General features: G+C 42.1%; 1 long non-coding RNA gene across 1 annotated transcript; it reads right to left on the bottom strand.

The window, feature by feature from the left end:
• Nucleotides 1-21: 21 nt before the first annotated feature.
• On the bottom strand, nt 22-27,309 carry LOC123355393. The gene is made up of 4 exons (XR_006575099.1): nt 26,925-27,309; nt 5,716-5,916; nt 2,369-2,541; nt 22-282 (listed from the first exon to the last, which is right to left on the bottom strand). It is a non-coding gene; the product is annotated as an uncharacterized LOC123355393 (long non-coding RNA).
• Between the last annotated feature and the right edge of the window lie 611 nt (nt 27,310-27,920).

Below are 27,920 nucleotides of genomic sequence, written 5' to 3'. Positions count from 1 at the left end.
AAAAAAATCCCTTTGCACATGTATACAAGCTAAAGTTCTCAAGGCTGTAATGTGATACAGTTGGAATGCCTTAAGTGATTATGTTCTGCACATGATCAATCATATGCAGGATGCTCACAGGAATCTTAATATACTTTAAATTTTATACACAATAACAAATATACACACAGAGACTATAACTGGGTCTCGACACACCACCATTAGCACCTCCTGCTGGTTGCTCTTGGAATTAGCTCTTGTCAGCTGTGGAGTGCCCTCTGTGCATGGTGTCTCGCTCATTGTCTGTATGTAAAATAAATAAGATTTTTAAAATGTTTAAGAAGCTTCATTTAAAATTAAATAAAATGCAGAGCCCGCTGGACTGATGGCCAGAACCCAGGCAGTGTGAATGCCACTGAAAATCAGCTTGCATGCCGCCTTCGGCACTCATGCCATAGGTTGCCTACCTCTGGTCTAGCCACTCACCTCAGGGGCAAGTTGCAGTCTGTCTCGGCCACACTCCTCCATGGCCAGATGCAGTGCAAGGGGGGGACCCAGGCCCACCTGCTACTCTGGGTTCTGACCCAGGGACCCTCTAGCAGCAGCCACCCTCTGCCCTCCGTCTCTTCCCTCTTGTCTACCTATCTTCCCTGGACCACTTCCCCTTTGGCCCCATGTACTTTCTTGACTTTTTAGCAGGGGCCACAGCCTGGCAGGTAACTGGGCCAGAGGTCTCCTCTGCTCCCCTGAGCCTTCCCAGCACTGCTCTATCCAAGGTGCTACCTCCTTACCCCAGGAACCAGTCCTTCTCCCTTGCTAGTCAGGGAGAGACTGCCTTCTCCTTTGCTAGGTAGCCTTTATATAGGGCCCAGACCAGCTCTGATTGGCTGCCTCTTTCTTTGCCCTGATTGACTCTCCACAAGCCTTTGTTGATTGGCTGCTGGTCTGCGCAGCCTCTCTGGACTGTTCCAGCCCTTTTTCTCATGGAGTGGGGCAGCCACCCCACTACAGAGACATCCAACTTTATTATCCCAAGCATACACATTCATTAATCCTATTTCTATTCTATATCCTATACTATGGCTGACATGTTTACTGTCTGTCTGCAGGCTTTTCTTTCCTTCTGTTCTGTCAGGGTCCTTTTGTTCTGTCCCAGCAACACCATTGCTGCTGCTGCTGCCACCCTGCACTTGCTTCTTCCTTCAGGTCTTTTCTTTACTGTTCTTTACCCTTTTAGGTGTCTCTTATCTTCTCCTTCTTCTTCTCCTGCTCCTAACCAATAAACTTTTACCTTCTTGCTCTCTCCTTCATATAGTTTTTGGCCTGTTATGATTGGCTTATATTTCAGTCCTGGCATTAACATACCTATGTTCCAATCATCTTCAGACCCTCTCTGATTGGTCCACACTTATAGATCAGTCACAACTGTTAAATCTATGGTGACGCTACCTGAAGTTTTGGAATGATCTTTACCTGACCTCAGCCCACACCTTGCCTACCAAAACATTAGTCAATGGCTGAACTGTTTAGAACTGCCATCTCACTGTCCTTGGCTGTGAACCAACATTGATTGCACACTTAAAATTACCAAACTTTTAAACTATAAGCCATCACCTTCTTTCTTTAATGAATACTTATTTGTTAACTTATGCATCTTAAGGTTAAGGTCTACTGCTGCCACCCTATTTCTTACCAATTTTAATTAATTTTATTTTGTTTTTTCCCCCTGTTTTCAGTTAATGGTGGCAAAGCAGAGTTTTTCAGTGCTGTGCTTGAAAACAAAATAGAGCAGCTCAAAATCTTTCATATCACGCCCAAACTGCAACCCTTGAACAGATGTGGAATTTGCCCCCCATGCACGGCCCCACTGGCCTTTCTGGAGCTGCTGCCCCCTCAAAATATAGAAGTCAAACTACACCTATGCTTCTCCCCATCTCTCTTTCACACACACCTGTACCAAAGAATACCCATCCTAGTCCCTCTCGTACAATGTTCAAATTCCTGAGTGGTCTCACAGTGCATTTGGGCAGTGACATGTGCCTGTGTTGGGATGGAGGCTGCTTTTGTTTCATAAAGGAGTGTAACTCTTACAGCTATCTTAATAGTAGGGTGGTGGTCATTATCCCCTCCCCCATCCCTCCAGGTTCAATGAGATTTAGCCCATAATATTATAAAAGTTGTGTCAATTATTTTTATCGCTTCATCCGTTTGCTCCAACTTTCCTCAAATAGTTCCTTCATTTATCTAATATAAGCAGGTGTCATTGACTTTTTGTTTAATTATTTTATTCTTGTCAAAAAGATGTCTATAGCAAGCACTTGTCTTTGCAATTATAGTGATTAAAATATTTAATTGGCTGCAGTAAGTAAAACACTAAATAGGTGCATACCTTGATTTAATTTCAATGTATCAGGATATTTTTTTCTAACACCAGAGCTATAAATGAGGTGGTCAGGTGTCTTGAGGAAAAGAAAATAAATTTCTCGGAGCTTTTTTTGATGTGTGCAACAGTACACACACTCCAGTTACTGGAACCATTTAAAGGGGAACAGCTTATAAATTCTGCAATAACAAAGCATATAAGAACAGCAGTAAGTTAGATAGAAGTTTGAAAGAAAGCAATATGAAGGTACAATTAGGGAAAATAATAATGAAGAGTTCTAAAATCCAACAATGAAGAAAATAAAGCAGCATGGTATCTACCTCTGTATCATCAGCATTTATATACTATCCCTTCAAAAATTAGATTGTCAAAAAATGATAAATGACAACAATTTTAGGAAAATGTAGGTGAAATGCTACAGTGAAAACATTTTTGCTATACTCTGGAGTTTTGTATGGTGACATCTACTACCAATTTTGAGTCTTATTTGAGGGTGAAGAGTTGCACCTTCTCTCTCTATTCTGGAAATATACACAATGCATCAGAGTTTTGTTTACTGGACTGAAGTTTCCACGGTGATTTTCCGCCTAGTCTTTATGCAAACTGCTGTGTTAAGCTATGATATTTCTTGATTGAATGGGTTGATAACAGCAATCAAGAAACATTACAGATTAGCATAGAATTATGCATATAAATAGGCATGCTATAACCAAGACTCTGGAACCTACTTTGGCAAACAAATTTCAGAACAGTAGAAGTATAATAAGGGCCTGAGAGAATATATAATGGTGGATGATCATACAAAACAGCAGAGGAATTACTCGCCTGAATTAAATAAAATTGATGATAAAAATGAATAATGTATCAAGAAAAATAACTGAAGATAACCATTTGTCTTGCTGGAGAACCTATAGAAATAGACGCATCCCAACTTGTAAACTCTCTATTGTTTACTCAGTAGCTCACTCAAAAAATCAGAAAATTGACCTAGTGAAAAGACACATCTGGTCATTTGTCTTCAATCAACTACTTTTCCCTTCTCTGTTATCCCCAATCCTCTTTAAGCTACATGTATACATACTGCCTGCTCATTGAGTACCTAGTTCTTCAACTCTTATCTGATTTGTTATGTTTAACAAAAGTCATTTCAAACTAAAAGATCAAAATGTTTCATTTCAAAATAGTTGAAATGAAAAGTTAATTTTTTTTTCAGAATTGTGGGTTTTTTTGTTTTTTTTTCTGACACAATTTGTGAAGACAAAACAAATTCATGAAATAGTTCGGTATTGCTAGTTTTGCCAGAAAAGAGTTTCAGCCTTTTTTTTTTTGCCCAGATCTGCATATTCTTAGTGCAGAACTCCTAAGATTATTACTGATCAGCAGATTCCTTATACCCTAACATTCATGCTTGTTTCTGTCTTTCAGCTGAACAAATAACCCCTTCCAGGTTTTTTTCTGTTACCTATTCTTTTTTTTTAAAACAAACAAACAAACAAACAAACAAAACCAAAAACCTACATGTTTTAATTTCAGATGTAAACTGATGTATGAGTGAAGTTAAGGTGAATGTTTGATTGCTTAGTACTTGTACAGTCTTATTTTCTAAAGGGCCCAGTCTGGCTCAGGACCAGGGTGTAAACACACACAGAAAGCGCCATAGGTAGTCTTAAATTTTGCATTACCAAACTTTTGAGTATTTGACTATGCAACCTAAATACATTTATTTGAAATTCCTTTTTAAAAATGTGATTTCCTACAGTGATTTTTTATAGGAAAAGGCAAAAACAAATTTCTGTTGTATAAAACTGTAACTACCCCTTCCATCAAGTATCATCAACAGAGCTTGAATCATGAACCTTCATCACAAGCTTCTACTATATGACTTACAGGGATAATTACAATGGATGACAGCAGGAGAAAACTGTTTTTCCAGAAGTATGGAGAATGAACTTCTGGTATTATGTGCTGAGTCCAACAGGCAGTTGGGGAAAGTCCAGCCCAGTGAATCAGTGTCAGTTATTCTCCCACCGAGAGCATCCTCATGTTATGCTCCAGAAATGGAAATGAACTGCTGGATCTATGTACTGGATGTGGGGCATGAGTCTGGCCCAGCACTCCCTCCCCATCCTCCCCTTTAGGGTTCCAAGAATAGCTCCTTGGCACTCTAAGTACAGTATATGTTGCTAATGCTGGGTTGAATCTCGGATGAGAATGCTCATGTTCGGTTACTGTTTTGGCATCCTATCCAAGTTTCCTGCATATGCAAACTAGAGAAGGGAATTACATGGGGCTAATATCATGTACTTTTCTACCCTAAAGACTTTCTCCCTGCCAAGTTTCAAAGGGCAGTTGCAAACAATAGATGAGTTGGAGGGTCTCAAAAAAAAGATGCAAGGATCTTTTATAATGGAAGTTTTAGGAAACCTAAATATAGAAGTCACTATCAGCTCCCATTATAATATATTATATATAATATAACATATATATTATATATGTTATAATAATAGGATTATATTCTCATATAATCCTATTATTATAACTGTGGAATGGCCTTTGATGGAAAAAGGATACGTTCTTGGAAGTGTACTGGAATATGCTGGAAAACAATTGTAATTGAAAAAGAACATGAAGTGAAAAATTTGTGCAAAGGCAATTGAATATTTAAAAGAATATCTGAAAAAGGTGAAAACCCCTAGTGTTCATGGATAACTTGATATGTGCTTTAAATGAGATATAGATTTCAATCCTTATCTTCAAGGTGCTCCAGGGCCTGAGTTTAGAGTATCTAAGGGCTTGTCTTCAGAATGGAGCTAAATCAGCACAGCTGAAATCAATGCAGTGGCATCGATAGCGGATCTATTGAAGACATTCTTAATTGATGGGAGAGCACTCTCCCATCGATTTCTGTACTCCACTTCAACGAGAGGTGGAAGCAATGTCAGAAGGAGAGCATCTCCCATTGCTATAGAGTAGTGTGGACCCCGCGGTAAGTAGATCTAAACTATGTTGACTTGAGTTACGCTACTAACACAACTCAAATTGCGTAGCTTCGATTGAACAGCAGCCGTAGTGTAGACCTGGCCTAAAAGACTGACTAAAGCTTCAGGATGAAGACTGTGGCAGACAATTAGGTAAAGCTCATCTGTGCAGGAGACAAAACTTTCTTGGGGGCTACTCTAAGATGGTGGAATGAATTCCCACAGGAATTATGGGCCATCACAAACATCATCACCTTCCATTCAATATGCAAGGTACATTTCTTTCACTTCTCAAAGAGTAACACATAGAAACACATCATCAATACTTGTTCCCACCTTGCCCCATTAGCCAGGGTCAGTGGTGCACATCCGTACCTCGGCACTACTTTTACAAACCAGCTGGCCACACTTAACATTCTCAGTCTGAAATCAGAGTTTTCCTTCTGCTAGGTTGACTTCCTGCCACAGCTGAAGAGCCCCACCGGCTTGATAGAGGCAGAGAGAGGGTGAAGTGACTGAACCCAGTTCTCCTTAGTCCCAGTGCTGGACATTCCTCACTGTATTACAGGGCGTCTCCTAAACACATAGAATGTGTATATTTAAAAATACCCCCTCTCAAAAAAAAAACAAACAAAAAACCAACAACCCCAAAACACCCCAACAACAGAAAAATGACCTAACGCACTACCAAAACAAAACATTCCATTTCACACAATTGTCCCCTTCTGGTGGATATGAGAGAACACATGACAGCTATATAGATACATTGCTTAATGCACTATTGGAAGGCAATCTGATACTAGAGTGATGAGTAGAGTATAAGCACCTATATGGAATAGAATTATATATTCTATTTATGAAATGACACAGGGAGACATCATGTGATACATATACATAGAAACCAGATATTATATTTAAGGTCATTTCAGGTAACACTCCTTTGTCCACGGGTGGATGCAAGCATATTGGAGACATTGAATAGGTATCACGCTTCACTGACTATATGAATGCATTACATTTACATAACTTAACACATTCCTGAGGGTGACTGAAAATTCTAATCAGTTGCAAGTGAGAGGATAATGCAGCTTTAAAATGGATTGTTTATGCAAAATGTAAATAGATTCTCAAAGTAAAGTAGGATTGAAAAGTTGAGTATTCAACTGTTAAGTATAACATCTTTTTGTCTCCCCCCCAATTTTGTATCAATACTTTTATATATTAGGCAATAAAACACAAGAACAATGTTTTGTCTAGTTGACATTTATAAAGTAGAGACTGTGCTAAAGTTTTTGCAGTTTTGTACTAGAATAAATCACTATAGGGAAACAATTATACTCATGATTTTGCACATTGGATTGATTTTCATAATGTGTTGGTTTTCTGATATCCAGGGAAAATGGGTTTTTACAAATGTACTCCCAAATTTACAGATAAAATAACATTTTGTGTGGGCTAGATTTTGACTTTACACCTCTGAGTCACAATTTCTAACTTGCTTCTTCCTTGTTGCCAGGGTGTAGTAATTCATGCTTAGCCTATACCAGCAGTGTATTACTACAGCTATGTCTATACTAGCACTTTTGTCAGTAAAACTTTTGTGGGTCAGGAGTGTGAAAAAATACATCTATGGCTGACAAAAGTTTCACCGACAACAGCATTGGTGTGGACTCTGGTGTGCCAGCATTGGCAGGAGACTCTGTCCCACCAACGTAGCTACTGCTGCTCATTGGGGATGGTTTAATTATGCTGACAGGAGAGCTCTCTCCCTTCAGCATAGAGTTGCTGCATGGGAGATCTTGCCCGCTGTAAGGTCTGTAGTGTAGACATAGCCTGCATCCTCCCCTGGACTGGGCTAAAGCTCATCAAAGAGGCTCCATCACTAGTTCTCCTTGTCCTTCTTCTGTTGTGACCCAACCTGAAAATTCTTAGACTTTTTGATTTGCTTACTTTGTTTAAAAAAAGATTGGTTTTGGTTCAAACTGAAATGCAATTTAAAAAAAAATTGAGACTTGTCTGCAAACAGAAAATCCATTATTCACCCAGCAAAACAGTGAGCTGGGACAGAGAAGGTCCTCTGAATAGGAAAGATTTAGAGTGAGGAAAGCTTGAGAAGATAGTTTAGGCCTCCGGCACCAGAACACTAGATTCAGGGCAGCCATACAGGTGCAGAAGTGAGTGGCTGTTGCCCCGTGGAAGCTAGGAACACCAGACAGCTATAGGTCCATCGCAAACCACTTTGAGGTTGGAAAGTCTATTTTCAGGGTTGAGATTATGCAGATTTGTGAGGCAATTAATACTGATCTACCCACAGGTGGCTGCCAGAAAAAAAGTTCCAGAAATAATAGCTGTTTCTGAACTATCATATTACCTCTATATAAATCTATGGCACACCCACAGTTTGAATACTGTGTGCAGATGTGGTTGCCACATCTCAAAAAAGATATATTGGAATTGGAAAAGGTTCAGAAAAGGACAACAAAAATGATAAAGGGTATGGAGAGATTAATAAGACTGGGACTTTTCAGCTTGGAAAAGAGACAACTAAGGGGGGATATGATTGAGGTTTCTAAAATCATGACCGGTGTGGAGAAAGTAAATAAGGAAGTGTTATTTACTCCTTCTCATAAAACAAGAACTATGGGTCACCAAATGAAATGAATAGGCAGCAGAATTAAAACACACAAAAGGAAGTATTTCTTCACACAACTCACAGTCAGTCTGTGGAACTCTTTGCCAGGGGATGTTGTGAAGGCCAAGACTATAACAGGGTTCAAAAAAGAATTATATAAGTTCATGGAGGATAGGTCCATCAATGGCTATTAGCCAGGATGGTGTCCCTAGCCTCTGTTTGCCAGAGGCTGGCAATTAGCAAAGGGATGGATCACTTGATGTTTACTGTTCTGTTCATTCCCTCTGGGGCACCTGGCATTGGCCACTTTCAGAAGACAGGATACTGGGCTAGATGGACCTTTGGTCTGACCCAATATGGCCATTCTTATGTTCTTATGTATGCAGGGGCCATCGATGGCACCCATATCCCAATAATTTGCCCAAAACAAAGTAGTAGAAGGAAGCAACTGAGTATGTGAACATAAAAGGTTACTATTCAGTCATTCTGCAAGGCTTAAAGAATCACAGAGGCAGATTCATAAATACAAAGATGGGAAACTCTGTAAAGACTCATGACATCATGGTGCTGATGGGATCAAGAATGTACTTGAAGGGGGAAGAAGGGACTTTATTTCACAGAAGTGATATGGTTCTGCTAAGTCAGTCAAAATGTTATTTTGGGGGACCCCACATGCCTGCTCCTATCTAGGGTCATTAAATTGTATCCTGACATCAGTGACCCCAGAAAAAGGAAATTCAGTTACAAGCTAAAAAGCTGCAGAATGTTCCTGGAGTGCATGTTTGGTAGGAAAGCCCTTTGGTGCTTCCTAGTCACCCATCTGGCTGTCAATGTGGCAAACACCATTTGTGTAATTGGCATCTGCTGTGCACTACATAGTTGTGAGAGTAAAAGAGTAGTGAGTCTTTCCTGAGTAGGCTTAGGACAAACTCTGTATAGGCAGCCAGGTCCCACTCATGCACACTGGTCATGGTTCCCAGCAGGAAAGGGAAATCAGGGATGCCATATGTGAAAACATCTTGGCACACCAGGGCAGCAGAGGATGACATCTGCCTGTGACAAAAGATACCTTCACATCCTGCAAACCTGGAAAAGTACAGGAGGGAGTACTGAAATATACTTATGAGGCTTTGTGAGATTTTTATTTCCCTGGAGTTCAGGGGTTCTCAAACTTAGTTCACGGCTTGTTCGGGGTAAGCCCCTGGCAGGCTGCAAGATGCTTTGTTTACATGAGCGTCCACAGGTATGGCTAGTCGCAGTTCCCAGTGGCTGCGGTTTGCTGTTCCCGGCCAATGGGAACTGCAGAAAGCGGCACGGGCTGGGCCACTGCTTCCTGCAGCTCCCATTGGTCGGGAACGGTGAACCACGGCAACTGGGAGATGTGAGCAGCTGTACCTGCGGACACTCGGGTAAACAAAGTGTCTCATGGCCAGCCAGGGGCTTACCCTGAACAATCCGCGAACCAAGTTTGGGAACCCCTGATGTAGCTGAAGGTTATTAGCTTTTGTTCCTGTGACAATTCACATATGAAAGACAATTATAGCAGGGCATCTTCATTGAGTTATCACCTTAGGGTTGTATTTATGCAGTGGAAGGTGACAGACAAGTTTAACACGATCCTTGTGCAAAGTGTTTGTCAACACAATTAACATCTGTTTACAAACCTTTGCTATGCAGAGCACTCAGTCTCTCAAAGATCTTATCAACATTTGCTTTGCGGGTAAGGAATATGCACTCATTTTTTTTTAACAGTTTAATATCAGTGGTGCTAACCACACTTAGTGGAAATTATGCAGCACTAATCCCCGCTAAATTTGAAATTAGTCAAAGCTGGTGGGTTTTTTTGGTGATGGGGGGAAGGAGTGTCCATTTAATCACAGGACAGTAGCAGATACTGACTTTGCCTGGGTTGTTATTGGGATTGTGTCTCAGGCCTGGTCTACACTACAAGTTTATCTAGAATTTAGCAGCGTTAAACTGAATTAACCCTGCATCCGTCCACACAACGAAGCCCTTTACTTCGATATAAAGGGCTCTTAATATCGATATCTGTACTCCTCCCCAACGAGGGGAGTAGAGCTGAAATCAGTATTGCCATTTCAAATTAGGGTTAGTGTGGCCACAATTCAATGGTATTGGCCTCCAGGAGCTATCCCACAGTGCACTGCTCTGGACAGCAATCTGAACTTGGATGCACTGGACAGGTAGATAGGAAAAGCCCCTGAACTTTTGAATTTCATTTCCTGTTTGCCCAGCTTGGAGAGCACAGGTGACCACGCAGAGCTCATCAGCACAGGTAACCATGCAGTCCGAGAATTGAAAAAGAGCACCACCATGGACTGTACAGGAAGTACTGGATCTGATTGCTATATGGGGAGAGGATTCCATGCTAGCAGAACTACGTTCCAAAAGATGAAATGCCAGAACATTTGAAAAAATCTCCAAGGGCATGATGGAGAGAGAGAGAGGCCACAATAGGGACTTAGTACAGTGCCGTGTGAAAGTTAAGGAGCTCAGACAAGCCTACCAGAAAACCACCACTACCCTACCCCCGACCGTGGATTCTGAGGAGGCGGTAATCTCAGCCATGCCTGAGGATTCTGCGGACGGGGAAGATGAGGAGGAAGAGGAGGACAAGCTTGCGGACAGCACACAGCACTCCATTCTCCCCAACAGCCAGGATCTTTTTCTCAGCCTGAATGAAGTACCCTCCCAACCCTCCCAAGGCATTATCCCAGACCATGAAGCCATGGAAGGGACCTCTGGTGAGTGTACCTTTGTAAATATAAAACATGGTTTAAAAGCAAGCGTTTTTTAGTGATTAATTTGCCCTTAGGACTTGGGATGCATTTGCAGCCAGTACAGCTACTGGAAAATTCTGTTATTGTGTCTGGAGATGGAGCGGAAATCCTCCAGGGACATCTCCATGAAGCTCTCCTGGAGGTATTGTAAAAGCCTTTCCAGAAGGTTTCTGGGCAGTGAAGCCTTATTCCATCCTCCATGGTAGGACACTTGACCACGCCATGCTAGTAGCAAGTAATCTGGTATCATTGCATGACAAAGCCTGGCAGCGTATGGTCTCGGTGTTTGCTGGCATTCAAGCAACATCCGTTCTTTATCTCGCTGTGTTATCCTCAGCAGAGTGATATCGTTCATGGTAACCTGGTTGAAATACAGGAATTTAATTAAGGGGACAGAGGTGGCCGTTCCTACTGGGCTGTTTGCCTGTGGCTGAAAATAAATCCTTCCCTGCAGTTAGCCAAGCAGGGGGTGGGGGGGAAGATTGGCGCTGAGCTTTTCACGTTTGGCTAGCAGGGATCTTCGCTGATACCAGACACGCGGTGGGTGGAGGGGTAAAGCGATCATCCCAGAGAATTGGATGGGGGGGGTTAGTTTGGTTTCTGCTGCTGCACATTAACAGGAAAGCTGCAGCACTCAACAGGCTTTGCTTGGTATGTGGGAAAGGAGGGCGCTGGTTTTATGAAGGCTGCAGAAGCTGAAAGACAATGGCTTACCATGACCACATGCAAGCCGAATTCTGTTGCCCTGCCCTGCGTCTGTGATCTCTAACACCAAAGCCGCAGGCACACAATATTAAGATTCAAAATGCGACCTTGTACTGAAATCACATGTGCTATGTAATGTGAATAGTGTTGTTCACTGTGAAAAAGTATAAGCATTGGTCTGTAAAATGTATCTTTTAAAATACTTCTTTCCCTTTTTTTCCCTCCCTCCCGCAGCTGCAAATTTGTCAAGCCTCCCTCCTCCGTCCCAAAGGCTATCTCAGATGAGGCGGTGGAAAAAAAGGACGCGAGATGAAATGTTCTCTGAAATCATGGAATTGACCCGCAATGAAAGAGCTCATCTGAATGAGTGGAAGGACACGGTATCAAAGTACAGGAAAGATGCCAGTGAATGTGAGGACAGGAGGGACCAATGTGAGGACAGGAGGGAGGAACGTGAAGAGAGGAGGGACGCTTGAGATGAGAGGTGGCGGCAGGAAGATCAGAGGAGGCATGATGCAACACTGGGGCTGCTGTGTGATCAAACTTGCATGCTCTGGCATCTGGTGGAGCTTCAGGAACGGCAGCAGGATCACAGAGTGCCACTGCAGCCCCTGTATAACTGCCCTCCCACCTCCCCAAGTTCCATAGCCTCCTCATCCAGATATGTAAGATCGCGGGGTGGGAGGCTCCATGCACCCGCCCACTCCACCCCAGTGGACAGCCCAAGCAAAACGCTGTCATTATTTTGAACTTCTGAAGTGGCCTTTTCCTTCCCTCCTATCCTCCTCCCAAACCCCACCCGGGCTACCTTGTCAGTTCTCTCCCTCTTTTTATAATCAGTTAATAAAGAATACATGATTTTTAAATGATAGTGAATTTATTTCCTTAGAAAGCAAGCTGTGATAGAAGGGGGAGGGTGGGTTGCTTACAGGGAATGAGTCAATCAAGGGGGTGGGTTTTCATCAAGGAGAAACAAACAGAACTGTCACACCGTAGCCTGGCCAGTCTTGAAACTGGTTTTCAAAGCTTCTCTGATGCGCAGAGCTTCCTGGTGTAGTCTGATTTGGGGTGTGTTAGTAGTGTTGATTTAATTTATCCACTTAATTTAATTGCATTTAATTATTTTTATTAATACATTATTTTAATAATAATTATTATGGATTTTAATTACTATGGGTTTTGGCTCACCAATTTGTTTGATCAGAAGATAAAGTTCGTCTTGAAACAGGCTTCACAGAGTTTATAAAAGGAACTTCGGGGGTATGACAGGAAGCTTATACTGAGACAGATATAGTCATAAAGACCTTTTATGAAAATCAATGAAATAGTAAGCAAATGGTAAAACAGTTAGAATTACAGAGTTACAATTGTATTACTGTTATTTGAGAGATACAGATGATAATACAATATTATAAGCTGCAATATTATAAGCTGTAATACTCACACTCTGTTTTAATAACCTGGTGTTGGAAGATACGGACCACGCCTGTGGCAATTTCCGTTTTTACACCTCTGGCAGAGGAAGCTAATGCAGAGCTGTTTGCTCTCTAACTTAACTCTGTATGCCTTAACTAAAATAAAATATAAGCTTAGGGAAATTAAGTCCCTTTTAGACTTACAGTCGTGAAAAGAAAAAAAATATGGCCTATTAATAGTTAATAGCCATCGTAGATGGGTAGCATGTTGTTGAAGGTGGAGGCAATGACAAGTAGACAGGAGTAGATAGGTGGGTAGACTGCCTGCCTAATGGTGAGCTGCCTCACCTTTTTATAGGGCATTAGTCGGAAATCCTTCCTCTTATGCCCAAATTTCATTCTTTCCCCACGGAAATGTTAGGGTACACTTACCCTATAGGCTAATATGTATGTGCATATGGATGACAGATATGTACACATTTGTGCTGTACTTGTTAGATTTGTGGGCAAAAATCCCCTTTTTCCACCCTTTATTGTTATTGGTTCAGGCAAAGGTCTCTAGACATCTGCATGGGTGTTTTGTCTAATTTTACTGATTTCTGGGTAAGTGTCCCAAAATGTGTTAACTTCGCATTAGCTTAGCATACAGGTCTCTTGCATTACATGTAGGTCTCTTGCATTACAGCCAAACTTATTCTTAATCTAAATCTATAAGCCTATTACATCAAATACTCAAATTTATAAGAAAGATATATTTATACAGACCAGCAGATTAATCCTTAGGGCTCTTCTAATCTCCCTGGTGTGCTCTTCTAATTGTCCTGGTGTCTGGCTGCATGTAATTAGCGGCCAGGTGATTTGCCTCAGCCTCCCACCCCGCCATAAACGTCTCCTCCTTACTCTCACAGAGATTGTGGAGCACACAGCAAGCAGCAATAACAATGAGTATATTGGTTTGGCTGAGATCTGAGCGAGTCAGTAACGTGCGCCAGCGTCCCTTTAAATGTCCAAATGCACATTCTACCACCATTCTGCACTTGCTCAGCCTGTAGTTGAACAGCTCCTGACTACTGTCCGAGCTGCCTGTGTATGGCTCCATGAGCCACAGCATTAAGGGGTAGGCTGGATCCCCAAGGATAACTATAGGCATTTCAACATCCCCAACTGTTATTTTCTGGTCTGGGAAGTAATTTCCTTGCTGCAGTCATTTAAACAGATTAGTGTACCTGAAGACACGAGCGTCATGAACCCTTCCCGGCCATCCCACGTTGATGTTGGTGAAACGTCCCTTGTGATCCACCAGTGCTTGCAGCACCATGGAAAAGTACCCCTTGCGGTTTATGTACTGGCTGCCCTGGTGCTCCGGTGCCAAGATAGGGATATGGGTTCCATCTATCCCCCCACCATTGCAGCAAAGCCATCCACTATGACCTGCACATTTCCCAGAGTCACTACCTTTGGTAGCAGCAGCTCAGTGATTGCTTTAGCTACTTGCATCACAACAGCCCCCACAGTAGATTTGCCCACTCCAAATAGAATCCTGACTGACTGGTAGCTGTCTGGCATTGCAAGCTTCCACAGGGCTATTGCCACTCGCTCCTCTCCCTCCCCCTGACAAGGGAAGAGGGTGGAAATGACAGAGTAAAATAGCACTTGGGGACCACTCCTATGTGGGACTTGATGGAGTTCAGGAACTTCTGCATGATTATCATTCCTCTCCTGCACACTTGGAAGGGGTCCCCCTTCAAGGAGCTTAGAGTGCCGGTGTAGTGTGTGGTCCAGGTCTCTTCTGGGGACTTCTAGAAAAAGGGTCTTCCAGCTCAGCAACAGAAGGAAGAGATAGCAATTCATGGACAGGTGGAAAGGCCACAGCAGAAGGTGGACCCCAAACTCATTCAGATGGGGAAGAAGTAGACTTGGTATATCTTGACTTTAGTAAAGCTTTCAATACTGTCTCGCATGACCTTCTCATAAACAAATGAGGGAAATGAAGCCTAGATGGAGCTACTATAAGGTGGGTGCAAAAATTGGTTGGAAAACCATTCCCAGAGAGTAGTTATCAGTGGTTCACAGTCATGCTGGAAGGGCATAACGAGTGGAGTCCTGCACAGATCAGTTCTGAGTCCAGTTCTGTTCAATATCTTCATCAATGGTTTAGATGATGGCATAAAGAGTACACTTGTAAAATTTGCGGACAATACCAAGCTGGGAGGGGTTTCAAGTGCTTTGAAGGATAGGATTAAAATTCAAAATGATCTGGGCAAACTGGAGAAATGGTCTGAAGTAAATAGGATGAAATAAGGACAAATGCAAAGTACTCCATTTAGGAAGGAACAATCAGTTGCACACATACAAAATGGGAAATGGCTGCCTAGGAAGGAGTACTGTGGAAAGGGATCTGGGGGTCATAGTGGACCACTAGCTAAATATGAGTCAACAGTGAGCAATTTTAAGTTGGCCCTTGAGCTCCTACTGGGGAGCATGGTCTGGGGCTTGCCCTGCTCTGGCACTCCGGTGATCCAGCCAGGGAGCAGGGTCGGGGGCCACACCACACAGCTCCCGGAAGCAGCGGCATGGCTGTCCTCCGGCTCCTACACACTCCAATTGCCCTGCTCCGATACCCCCCCCCCCGGCGCTCCAATGGGAGCTGCAGGGGCAGTGCCTGCGGATGGAGCAGCGTGCAGAGCCACCTAACCACGCCTCTGTGTAAGAGCTGGAGAAGGGACATGCCGGTGCTTCAGGAAGCCACTTGAGGTAAGCGCCCCTCGGAGCCTGCACCCCTGAGTCTCTCCCCAGGCCTCAATCTCCTGCCCCAGCCCTGATCCCTCTCCCACCCTCTGAACCTCTTGATCCCAGTCCGGAGCACCTCCTACTCCCCAAACTCCTCATCCCCAGCGCCCACATCCCCCAGCCGGAGCCCTCAGCCCCCTGTGCACCCCAATCACAATTTTGTGAGCATTCATAGCCCACCATACAATTTCTATTCCCAGAAGTGGCCCTCAGCCCAAAAAGTTTGGTCACCCCTCATCTAGATAATAATTAGTGTGGGGGACTGGATTAGATGAGTTCTCGAGGACCCTTCCATGGGGAGAAATTGCTATTCCTTCCATGGACTATGTTACCACTTTGCAATTTCTTCTTTAAAAGCTGGCCAACATTTGGAGTACACAACTGTTTTCAAGATACCAAAATGGAAAAGAGAGGTGGCTTTCCAGTCCTATGGCACGATCCAGAAATCTATGTGAGATAGTTGTTTCTACTAATAGTCACCCTTTTACACATTGATGAAGGAGGAGTTTAGTCATCCTTAAAGGAGGAACAAGCAGATTTTCACTGCTGGTGACCTCAAGACCCAGCTGGAGTTTCTGCTACACCAGAAATTTGCTGAAATATACCAACAGGACCAGAAGGCAATTTGACTGGAAATTGGATTATTCACAGCTAGCATACAGGAAGAAACAAACCACAAACAAATCCCTGCTCACCCCAGACTCCCTCTGCTAATGCCAGAACATCTGGCCCCTGTGCCTGCCTGACAGCAGTGAAATGGACAGAGAATGAAAGAGATTCCACAACTTTGTTTTATTCCTTGAAGTTTCGGATCAGCACACAAGCCCCTGACCTCTTCATTGCACAGGCACACCATACTGTGTTTATCCAACCACCAGACCAGATCCATCTCCTACCCCTGTGTATCCCAGCTTGTGCGGCATGAGAAAGGTCAGACACCAGGGATGGTGACAATAAAAATTTTGTAACCTTCCAAGGGAGAAGGGAATGCTTTGACTAACTTTTTCTCAGGCAACCAAAGTGTTCTAAAACAGTTCCCTCTCTTTTCCTGGAACAAACCTCCCCCCTCCTTTAGATACCTCACCCCCAATTCCGTGTGGCTCCCATTTGAAAGGGGACTGAGAGTTTGGAGGAGGGGGGAAGAAATTCTGAGACTGTGTAACCTGCTAAGGGCCAAAGACAGCTGTTACTAACTTTAGACAACAATATTTTTTCTAAAAGTGTGCCATATCCAATTGAGATCTCTCTATCCCATCTTTCCCTTCCCCCACTTCCACAGGGCCCCAGGACGATTGCTGCCTGACTGCTGGCCGACAAATGCACGGACACAATGATTGTTCATTAATAATCTCTTTATTAAAGCTATTATAACAGTGTCAGCCAAATACATAATAGCAGTTAATCAGAAATCAATAAAAGCATAAATTGATAACTGTGTCTTACTCATGGGCCATTTCCGAGTGGAGCAGAGTGAGGCCTGGATGGAAGGAAGAAAGTTGGAGTTTGGTAAGGGGTGGGGTGTGACAGTGCAGTAGCATCAACACTGCAATTCAAATACACAGAGACATAGTAATGCATGGCATGTTGTTCAGGGAGGAAAAGTTAGTGCATAGCATTCCAAATGCCCTGGATCTTAAAATCACGAGTTCGGCACCAAAGCAGGACAGTGATGAGGACAGTGGAGGTCCACTGAAATTTATTAGCCTCGGGTTCTGATTCCTGCTGTGGATTGAGGTACTCCTCATCTTTATTGGGTGGGGAGTGTGACGGTTTCCCTCAGGGTGCCACCTGGAAGTGGGGTACAACTGAGACTCTGTCCAATCAGCCTGTGCTCCCTTTACACTGTACGTCTGTGCCCAGCCTTTCAAGCTCTCTCCCAGGCTACACCCTGTGCTTTTAACAGCACACATACACATCCGGCTGCAGTTACATGCAGATGCTGCGATCAGCTCTGCATAGGAAGGCTCTGTGATGGGTTGTCTCTCCACCCCACTTAAGATGCCACCTGATGTACAGGGATACCACTGAGCCCACCTGGTCCACTAGCCTGGACCCTCTTTACCCTGTCTTGCTGAGCCAGGCTCTTAAGTCTCCTCTAGCACACACACAGGCGGGGCCACACTCAGATGCAGAAAGACAGAGACACTGAGATCAACTCTGGGAAGACTCAGCTTAAGGGACTTGCCCCAGAACTCAGGTGCCCACCTCCTCAGTGCAGACCCAAAGGTATATTGTCTTGCACTGTACAGGGATTTATACAGCATAAGCTCATGAAATCCACCTCCTCCCTCAATGTGGAGGAAGGTATGCATAGCTTTTTACCCACCCCCCCTCCCAGTCATCAATTGCACAAACTGGGCTTTAGAATAAACAAAATCAAGTGTATTAACTAGAAAGGGTGGATTTTAAGTTATTATAAGAGGTAGCAAACAGAACAAAGCAAATAAAACTAACCACGCAGACTAAACTTAATACAGTAAAGAAATTGGCTATAGATAGTAATTTCTCACCCTAAATGTTGTTTCAGACAGATTTCAAAGATTCTTGAAAGCCAGCTGCACTGGTCTGCAGCTTGTAACTTCAGGTATTATTACTAACAGGCTATACACCCTTCCAGTTTGGGCTCAACTCTTCTTCCCCCAGTTCAGTTCTTGTTTCCAGGTGTGTGCCAGTGTCTCTTTGGGTGGGAGGTAGAGGAGAACCACAATAAAGCACTCCCCTGCCTTATATAGATTTTGTGTATGGCGGGAACCCTTTGTCTTCCAGTGAAAAAACACTGGCATTCCAAGGTGGGGTCCACTACCAGGTGATTCAGTCCCATGTCTCTGCAGGGCTGTAGCAGCCATTACTCATAGAATGTTTGGAGCATCCACAGGAAAACTAAGCTTGTTCACAGTCCATTGTCTTTGCTGATGGGCCATCAGCCCTGTTTGACTTTTTCATTGTTGTACCTGAAGGGCTAGTCGTGGGTGTCACCCAAAGTAGCATATTTGAAATACAGATACATGGTCAATATTACTAGCTTCAGATACAGAAATGATATATGCATACAAATTGGATAAACACATTCAGTAGATCATAAACTTTTCAATGATATCTCACATGACCCCTCTTGCATACGACATATCTTAGTTATGCCATATTCATATCATAGCCGTATTTCTTTGCAGAATATGGGCTGGAATGTCACAAGCTCAAGCTAAGGAACTTCCCAGCTACTCACCCCTGTGGAATGTGAACCCAAAATTATACCATCTTGTGCTGTACAGGGAACTGTACAGTGCAACCTCATGAAATTTCCTCCCTCCCTCAATGTGGAGAGAGATATGCAACAGCTTTCTGTTCCGAGTTATGACTCCCACAAACTGGTTTTAGACAAAAGATAGATTTTAAGTGATTATAAGGGATAGCAAACAGATCAAAACAGATTACCTAGCAAATAAACAAAACACACAAACTAAGGTTAATATACTAAAGAGTCTGGATATGAATAGCACATTCTCACCCTAAGTGATGATACAAGCAGGCTGCAAATTCTTAAGGGGACAGCTGCACTTGCTTTCAGCTTAAAAACCCCAAGTGTTCCTTTACCAGGCTAAAACTCCCTTTAGCCTGGGTCCAGCACTTTGTCTAGTTCAGTCTGTGTTCCTTAGGTGTTTCCAAGAGTCTCTTTGGGTGGGGAGTCAGTGAAGAACCACGATAATGTCACTCCCCTGCCTTATATAGCTTTTGCATATGGTGGGAACCCTTTGTTTCAAAGCTTGGTTTACACACCAGTCAGTGGAAAAACACTGATATCTCAAGATGGAGACCAGCACTAGGTCACATGTCCCTGTAGTGACACAGCAGCCATAACTCGAAGGCTGTCTGTAGTGTTCTCAGGAAGGCTCCCTGGTGGGAGATAAGTTTCTTCTAATGCCTATTGTTTTCTTTTAATGACTCATTAACTTGAATGGGCCCTTCCCAGCCAGCCATCTAGACTGAGAGTCTTTTGCCTAGTGGAAAGAGAACAGGAGTACTTGTGGCACCTTAAAGACTAACAAATTTATTTTAGCATGAGCTTTCGTGAGCTGCAGCTCACTTCTTCGGATGCATAGAATGGAACACACAGACAGGGGATATTTATACATACAGAGAACATGAAAAGGTGGAAGTATGCATACCAACAGGCAGAGTCTAATCAATTGAGATGAGCTATCGTCAGCAGGAGGAAAAAAAACTTTTTGAAGTGATAATTAAGATGGCCCATAGAAGGTGTGAGGAGAACTTAACATAGGGAAATAGATTCAATTGGTGTAATGACCCAACCATTTTGCCTAGTGGGTGTTCCCCAGGTGTAACTACATTTGTAATACAGATATATAGTCAATATTCCTAACTTCAGATACAAAAATGATATATGCATACAAATAGGATAATCATATTTAGTAAATCATAACCTTTCCAATGACATCTCACATATGTTATCTATCTATCTATCTAGCTCTATCTAGATAGATAGATATAAATTATAATTATGCCAATAATATCATAATATTACTGTGAATAATATGGGGTTCAGTGTCACAGGGAGGTTTCCTCTAATGACTCCTCCTGGTAGAGCTGCAAAAATACATGCTTTACATTCTTCGGGACTTCTGGATCATCCTCCATAGTCCCTGCTGCATCCTCACTCTGGCCGCCATCAGCATGCCATCACACCAAGAGGCAGACATGATTCAGGAGGGGATCATGAACTATTTCAGGTTCTGTACAGAGGGCCCTTGACAGCCCCTGGTCAAGTTCCTTGCAGAAGGGGATTGTACAATGAGCCCTTCCATAGTAACTTTTCAAGGCTCCTGTACAGGAGGGCAAAATACTCAAATGTGTTCCTGGCACTGGGCTTCAGTTCACTCAATGCCTGCCTGCTCCAGCCTCTATGAAATTTTCCAGGATAGAAGACTGTTCCTGCCACTTGAGGAGAAGTTGTGGAGGACGATGTAGTCCAACTACACATTGATCAGCACTGAGGTGTGGTCAGCAGAACAGGCAATTGCTCTCAGAGCAGGATCCATGGTCGCCAGCATTGATCTAAACAGTGCACCAGAAAGCTGCTTTGAAGTGGTCAGTGCAGCTTGCTACTACCAATGAAAATGGGGGTCAGGGAGCTTTATAGGTTGGGTAAGGGTCAGGAAGAAAAGGGTTGAGTTCACTGTTGGAACATTGAAACTCAAGACCCTTATCCGTGTCCACGCTGCAAACTGGCATGGTTACGGGGCCATGCCACAACCTGAAGCATGCTAGCTTATTCCCCCTCTACTCCCCTTCAGACATGTGCTTCTGGGAGGGTTAGCCATGGAAAATGGAGGGGAGGGAGGGGTTTAAGGCACAACCACACACACGGACACGTGTACAGTCACTCATGTATGCAAATCCAAAGACTAATGGGTAATAAAAACATTAAAGGATTTCTATTTGTATGTTAGCTTTTATATTATGTTGAGTAAGTCTCAGAAACACTAAAACTTAGGCTTTGTGTTCATGTATTTCTGGGAAAGATAGAGCCAGCATCTTAGAGTACACCAGGTGCAGAGGAAATAACATTGTTCCCCAAAGTGCCATTTTCTGGCAGCAGATGTAGGAGCAGGTGTAAAAAGGCCAAGTACAGAGATCTCTTCCCATAAATTGGTGGGTACCCACTTTTTGAAGTAGCCAAAAAATAAATAATCATCTTCAGCCAATGATATCAAATTTTAGTATTATGAAGCCAATGTTATTAATGGGAAAACAGAATTAAGGAGAGGTTAAATGTTATAAAGTGAGTCAGTCGCATATTTTGGAATGGAGTCAAGATCTATAAAATAGGTAGAACATAACTAAAAGCCAGAAGAACCTTTATCTATCTTATGCTTGATAACGCTGCTTCTAGTTGGACACTGATTATTGGATCCAAACAATATTAACTGACTAATTAATATTGGCTGAGCCTAAGAAACAGGGGTGATGTAAAATAAATGACACTGATACATCATCTTTAGGATAAACACAACATTTTAAGTTATTCCACAGTGCAATCAGTAAAGCATTTGCTACATAATGCCCTTCAAATACATTGTAGCACACCCAAACCATGGGTACAATGACATAAAAATTATGTGAACATAACTTAAAAAAAACTCCTCAAAGTTCTGAGACTAAAAATTAATTATAAAACTTGAATGTGAAGGAAAAGAATTGTACGCCTTAAGAAAACTATCATTTAAGTTTATGCAGGGTGGCTGCTTCAAGTCTGAGAGGACTGTATATGATCCTTTGAGCTAAAATAGATAATTCCCACCAGGGTACAACAGATGCTGCAGCACAGTAAGTCCAAAAATACATTTTTCAAGGGTATAATCAAAGATGCCATATGGTATGTAAACTGATGGCTTCACTTTATAATGAAGACTATTGTCCTATGTACAATACCTTTATAGTTTTTCAGTTTGCTGGGAATCACTGTACTTCTTCATTCCAGTCAAGATACAATTTGAAAACACATCATGCTGATTTAAAGTGTTGCCTCATAACATGCAGTCAGGAATTTTTTAGTGCCTTCAGGGTCTACACGGGCCATTTGCTGTTGCAATGTGCACTGTGTAGACAAGCTGTCAGTTTCTGCAATTGGGAATACACACAGTCACCTCATTCCTAACATCACTGAGCAGTTTGGGACCTAATTCATGACTAACATCGGGCAAATTCACAAACTAGACCAGGGATCAGCAACCTTTGGCATGTGGCCCATTAGGGTAAGCCCCCTGGTGGGCCGGGCTGGTTTGTTTACTTGCCGCGCCTGCAAGTTCGGCCAATCGCAGTTCCCTCTGGCCGCGGTTTGCCGCTCCAGGCTAATGGGGGCTGCGGGAAGTGGCGGCCAGCACACCCCTCGTCCTGTGCCACTTCCTGCAGCTCCCATTGGCCTGGAGTGGTGAACCGCAGCTAGTGGGAGCTGCGATTGACCAAACTTGCAGACGTGGCAAGTAAACAAACTGGCCCCTGGCAGGCCGTGTGCCAAAGGTTGCCGATCCCTGAACTAGACATTCCTCAGCATATCTCACCTGTGAGGCCTGTTCTAGTAGGTGTGCTCAGAGGCTGCATTCGAGCATTTCTACCAAATTGGGCCCTGCCCACAACACTGGAAGGGAACGTGGGGTTGCCTACCTCTCCCCCAGTAGCTCAGTGGTTAGATAGTGCTATAGGAGGTGGGAAACTCAGCTTCAAATCTGTCCTCTGCCTGATGTGGAGTAGTGGCTTGATTGCAGGTCTCCTATGGGTGAGGAGAGGGCTCCAGTTACCAGCCTGTAGGATTTTCTAGGATGTGGGTTCTTTCATTCTCTCCTGCTGAAGTTGTTCCACTTTGTATAAAATACTCATTGAAGCAAGGGCTTATTTGAATGAATTTGTCCCTCCTAATCCAAATGAATGCCCTTGCCACTGGCCTATAAAGTGACTCAGTCTCTCTTCTCTTCCTTTCTCTGGTGCAATGAATATTTACGTGTTTTATACAAAGTGGAACAGCTTCAATAGGACAGATTCCCACCCTCAAATAGCCCACAGTGCTCACCTGAGAGGTAACCCAGGCTCACATCCAAAATGTGCTTGATATTATTATTTGAATATATTTCTATATTGTATGTTAGAAAGCGGATATGAACATTGTATTGGAAACAGCTGTGTAGAGCCAGAATACTATACAATCTGCATCTACATATTGGATCACATCATTTTATATTATGTGTATGATTAAATAATGATTTGATATCACTTGAATAAATATAAAATGTTTAGAGATTTTCATTCATTTAATGAAATGACAACAGTAAATTCAGTGTGAGTTTGATCATTTCCTTTTGTCAGATCTAATTATTTATCTGAAGAGTCAGACAGTTCTTGCCTGTTTTTATGACTACCATTCCATTTTCTTAAATTGTTTTCCCCAAACAGATTATCTATTGAAATCACTCATTTAAAAATTAGGAGTCAAACTGATCTGGTCTGTGTCTCTCCCTAATGAAGAACAAAACGAATTCAATTCTGGTCTGAATTAATTCATATCTAGTTCTGCCACACTTTGGAAAAGCCATACAGTGGAAGGAAGTGGTGCATGATAAGCATCACCATTGTTGTTAGCTAGAGCTCAGTGGGAAACCAGTGAAAAAGAGTCACATCAACAGCATTAGTCAGATTGGGTAGAACAGAGACCTCACTCTATTTTCCAGCCTTCCACTCCAGATAGGTGGTGGAAATGAGGTTCCTACAGAAGTGCTACATAGATTCATGGAACCTATCACTACAAGCCAAGAATGAAAGTGCATTCATCGAAGTGGATGATTTGGTGGGTTTCCTATTCATATATGCTGTTAGGATATGTACAACAACAGTTTTACCCTCGATCTGTGCAAGTGCTACAAAGCTAATATGAAGGGATTTTTTTTTTACTTTTCTCAAAGAAAACTAAACAATTACTTTTTTATTCTTTATTTCTTTTTATTGAATATCATATCTTTGATTTTAGAGTGGGGAGTGAACCAAGACAGTATGGTTCAAAACATAAGAACATAAGAAAGGCCATACTCAGTCAGACCAACAGTTCATCTAGCCCTGTGGCCAATGCTAGGTACCCCAGAGGGAATGAGCAGAACAGGTAATCATCAAGTGATCCATCCCCTGTCCCCCATTCCCAGCTTCTTATTAAGCTGACATTGATTTTTACATCAAACACACATTGATTCCAATGGCATTTCCATGTGCCCAGGGATGGCAGGTTATGGCCCTAAATCTCTAAAATCTTTTAAATCCCATATGACTCTCAACCCTGTATACTACTTTACCAGTGCTAGTCTCTCTTCTAGTTTATCCAGTTATCCCATTCCCATCTGGATGAACTCATGACCATTTATTGCACAGCACCTACTCGATTTTAACATTGCAATAGAAAATGAAAAAGTGTGAGGAAAGTTGCTCAAATAATTAATTTTGCCATGCATCTCTTTGCTTAGACATGGAGAGAGTCATTTAAGAGGTGAGAAGTCTGTTTATATGCAATCAGACAAAAAAACACTGCAATTTGTATGTAAGAAATTGATTTTTAGTGCTGTATGATTCCATCAACTTCCATACTGATAAAAGAACAATGGACTGTGGTAACTAGTAAATGAGGTCTCTTCCCTAAACCTATTCTTGTATTTTGAAGGTCTGATAAAAATGTAATCACTTCTAGCTAGCAGATTCCACCACCTAAACTGCAAATACAACAATCATGTCAGATAAGTGTTCTGTTTACACAGCATTGTCATCACTACACTTCTTAATGTAGAAAACAAGAGAGAGCCAATGTGATTGGAGAGCAGGGATACCCATAATCATAATAAGCGTCTTAAGTTTGTTCTGATCAAAGATAGCTAGTTCTTTACTGATTACAGTTCTTTGTTTGGTTCAGTCAGTTGCCAGGATTTTACAAGGACTGGTTGTAACTTAAGCATTAGATTTTTAGCAAATAATGGATTTCATGAATTTAAGGACAGATTTTAAAAACTATTTAGGTGCTAAAATTATTTAGTTGGACACAGATATGCCTTTAAAAATCTAATCATTATTTATTTCTGCATGCAGAATATGTGCCAGCAGTCAAAATTTTCCTAAAACATAGTAGCATACAAAAATAATTTTAGTATTTTTTTTAATTTTACAATCTTTTTTTCTTTCAGACAATATGGAGCATTCACAACAATTATTCAGTACTCTATTCAGAGTCTGAGCATTAATGATTAGACAAATATTTGGGTTTTTTTCTTTTCCTCTTGCTAGCTAAGTAAAAATCTTATTGAATAAGGGGTTTTACAGTCTCAGTGAAAGGTTGCACATATGTTGCATATATATAAGGGAAGTTTAGTACCTTTAAAATCATTCCCCCCTAAGTTATGCAAGTTTTGCCTGTGGTATCATTCTTCAAAAGGTTAGGGCACTCTGATATTTACAGGATGGGTGAAAAGTTTAAATCTGTGTCATCAGATTCATACAAAATCATACAGTGTATGTAGTTTTGACAAGACCTGTTTGAAATTTTTAGAACAATATGTTTGTTCATTAGAAAATGATCTTTTATTCTAAAATGATTTTTTTTCTACAAAATTGATGCTGTCTGAGTTTTTGTAGAATTTTCTGAGCAACATTTATCAATTGTTTTTATCAAATATATTACCAGATCTGGATTTTTTGTTTGTTTTTTTGTTTGTTTGGTATGTTTTTAAATGAATGAAATGAAAACTTCAAAAACCATTTTGATAGTACTTTCAATAATATTTGATACAATTCAATTAAAATTTTCATAATTTTTAAAGGTTTGTTTTAAACCCCAATTTAAAAGAGCTTTTCCATCCAGCTCTAGTTTTGAAAAGTATGGTCAGATCCCATTCCAGGGTCCTGAGGCAGTGTAGCCTCGCGGAGGAAGCATGGACTGAGATTTGGGAGACCTGAGTTTTATTCATGGCTAATCTGCTGGGTGACCATGGACAAGTCACCTCTCTGTTCCTCAGTGTCCCCATCTGCAAATTGGGGATAACAACAACTCCCTTTATAAAGTGCTTTTGGATCTATTAATGAAAAGTGCTACATAACAGCTAGGTATTATTATTCTGAGTTTGGGGTTTGGCTGACATTGTCCACCTGTTATATGGACAAGAAGCATCCTATACAAAATATAATAACTGCCTTTATTGGTCATTGCACACAGTGAAAAGAGGAAGCAGCAGAACACAGTGTATTTATTTGGTTTGCCAAAAGACATGTTTAGACTCCATGACAGTGCAAGGTAACATTGAAAACAGCATAGATATGTCATCACAGCCTGGTTACTCCCATATCATGGCCACAGAGGACTTAGTTGTTTTGCCTAATTTTACTGGGACCCAAAGGGAGTCAGTGACTTGGGCTCCTTTGAATCGAGAGGACAGGCTCTCTTTTTATTACATTCAGTTTTGTTACATACTCAATAATGGCTCTGTTTATTTGCAAATATTTTGCATCTGTGTGTGAGTTTACAGTCCAAGGTGCTTTTCTGGCAGATTTATGTTACCAATCTGCCCAGGGTGTCAGGTGATTTTAAAGCTGCATTAAGAAAATAATAAAATAACAGCGGAGAGTGCTGGGGATCCCTCACGTCACTCAGAGGAAGGAAAAAGCAAAGCGTTAGTGCCCCAAGTCCAAACCCACTTTCATACTCACACTCGCACTACCCGAGGCTGGCCAAGCCTGGGTGTAACTTAAGAAGAAGAGGGCGGAGGGGGAGTTTTTGTTCCATGCACGGGTTGTCCAGGGTCCGCTATTGATCTCCGACTTGCTTTGGCTCTTGGGAGGGTTTTTAAGTCCTAGGTTCTTTTGGGAGTATTTTGTTCAGGGACCTTTGCTCCTGGTGCTCTTTGTACCATGACAAACCAGCTTTCTGTGGCCTTCTTAGGTTTCCCAAAACACACCAGCTGCAGGGATGCGAAACCTTATTCCCCACTCCCCCATTGGCCTTTGACATCTTGCTTGTTTTTGCACTCTTTGCAGTCCTGGTCAGCTTAGTTCTCCTGTTCTTATGGCTTGCTGGGGTTGGGTAAGATGTGAATGCAGCTGCAGATTTCTCGCCGTGACCTTGGACAGGGTCCAGCATCTTATCTTCAGACTAAGCTAGCTGAAGTGTCAAGTTAACCTATTCTCTGCTCTCTTCCTCCCTCCCCCTTTGGCCTCTCACAACCTGCAAAGGAATTTTCCACTCCATACTTACACCTTTAACCCTTCACAAAATGCCTTGCAATGCTTGCAACAGCATTAGCAACATACAATGCTGATCTGCCTGAGTGAGGGGTCCATTGGGTTGTGACACTCTCAGTATCAATTTATGTATCAATATCTTCAGCTTTTTACTTACAGATTGAACACAACCCATAGGCAAAGTCCAGCAAGCTTTAGATCTGCATTTCAAAATGAGAGTAAAGTCAGCCTTCTTAATAACTGGGTGAGAAGAGTTCTAATGATGACATATATAAAATCCCAAAGCCCTGATTTTACTAAACTGCAGATGGAGTAAGAAAAAAGGTTATAGCTAGAGACATAGAAAAGTAACATTGGATTCAATCAGGCCAACATAGCCCTTGAAAGTGATTCAGGATTAATTTATGATCCTCTGGATATCTGATTCAAGAGCCAATGCACAGGTAGAAACTTTATTATTATGTA

This window comes from Mauremys mutica, chromosome 1, assembly GCF_020497125.1.
Source record: "Mauremys mutica isolate MM-2020 ecotype Southern chromosome 1, ASM2049712v1, whole genome shotgun sequence".
In the NCBI taxonomy this organism is placed as follows: domain Eukaryota; kingdom Metazoa; phylum Chordata; order Testudines; family Geoemydidae; genus Mauremys; species Mauremys mutica.
Note: the sequence above shows the minus strand (reverse complement) of the source record. Positions and strands in the feature narration are given on the sequence as shown.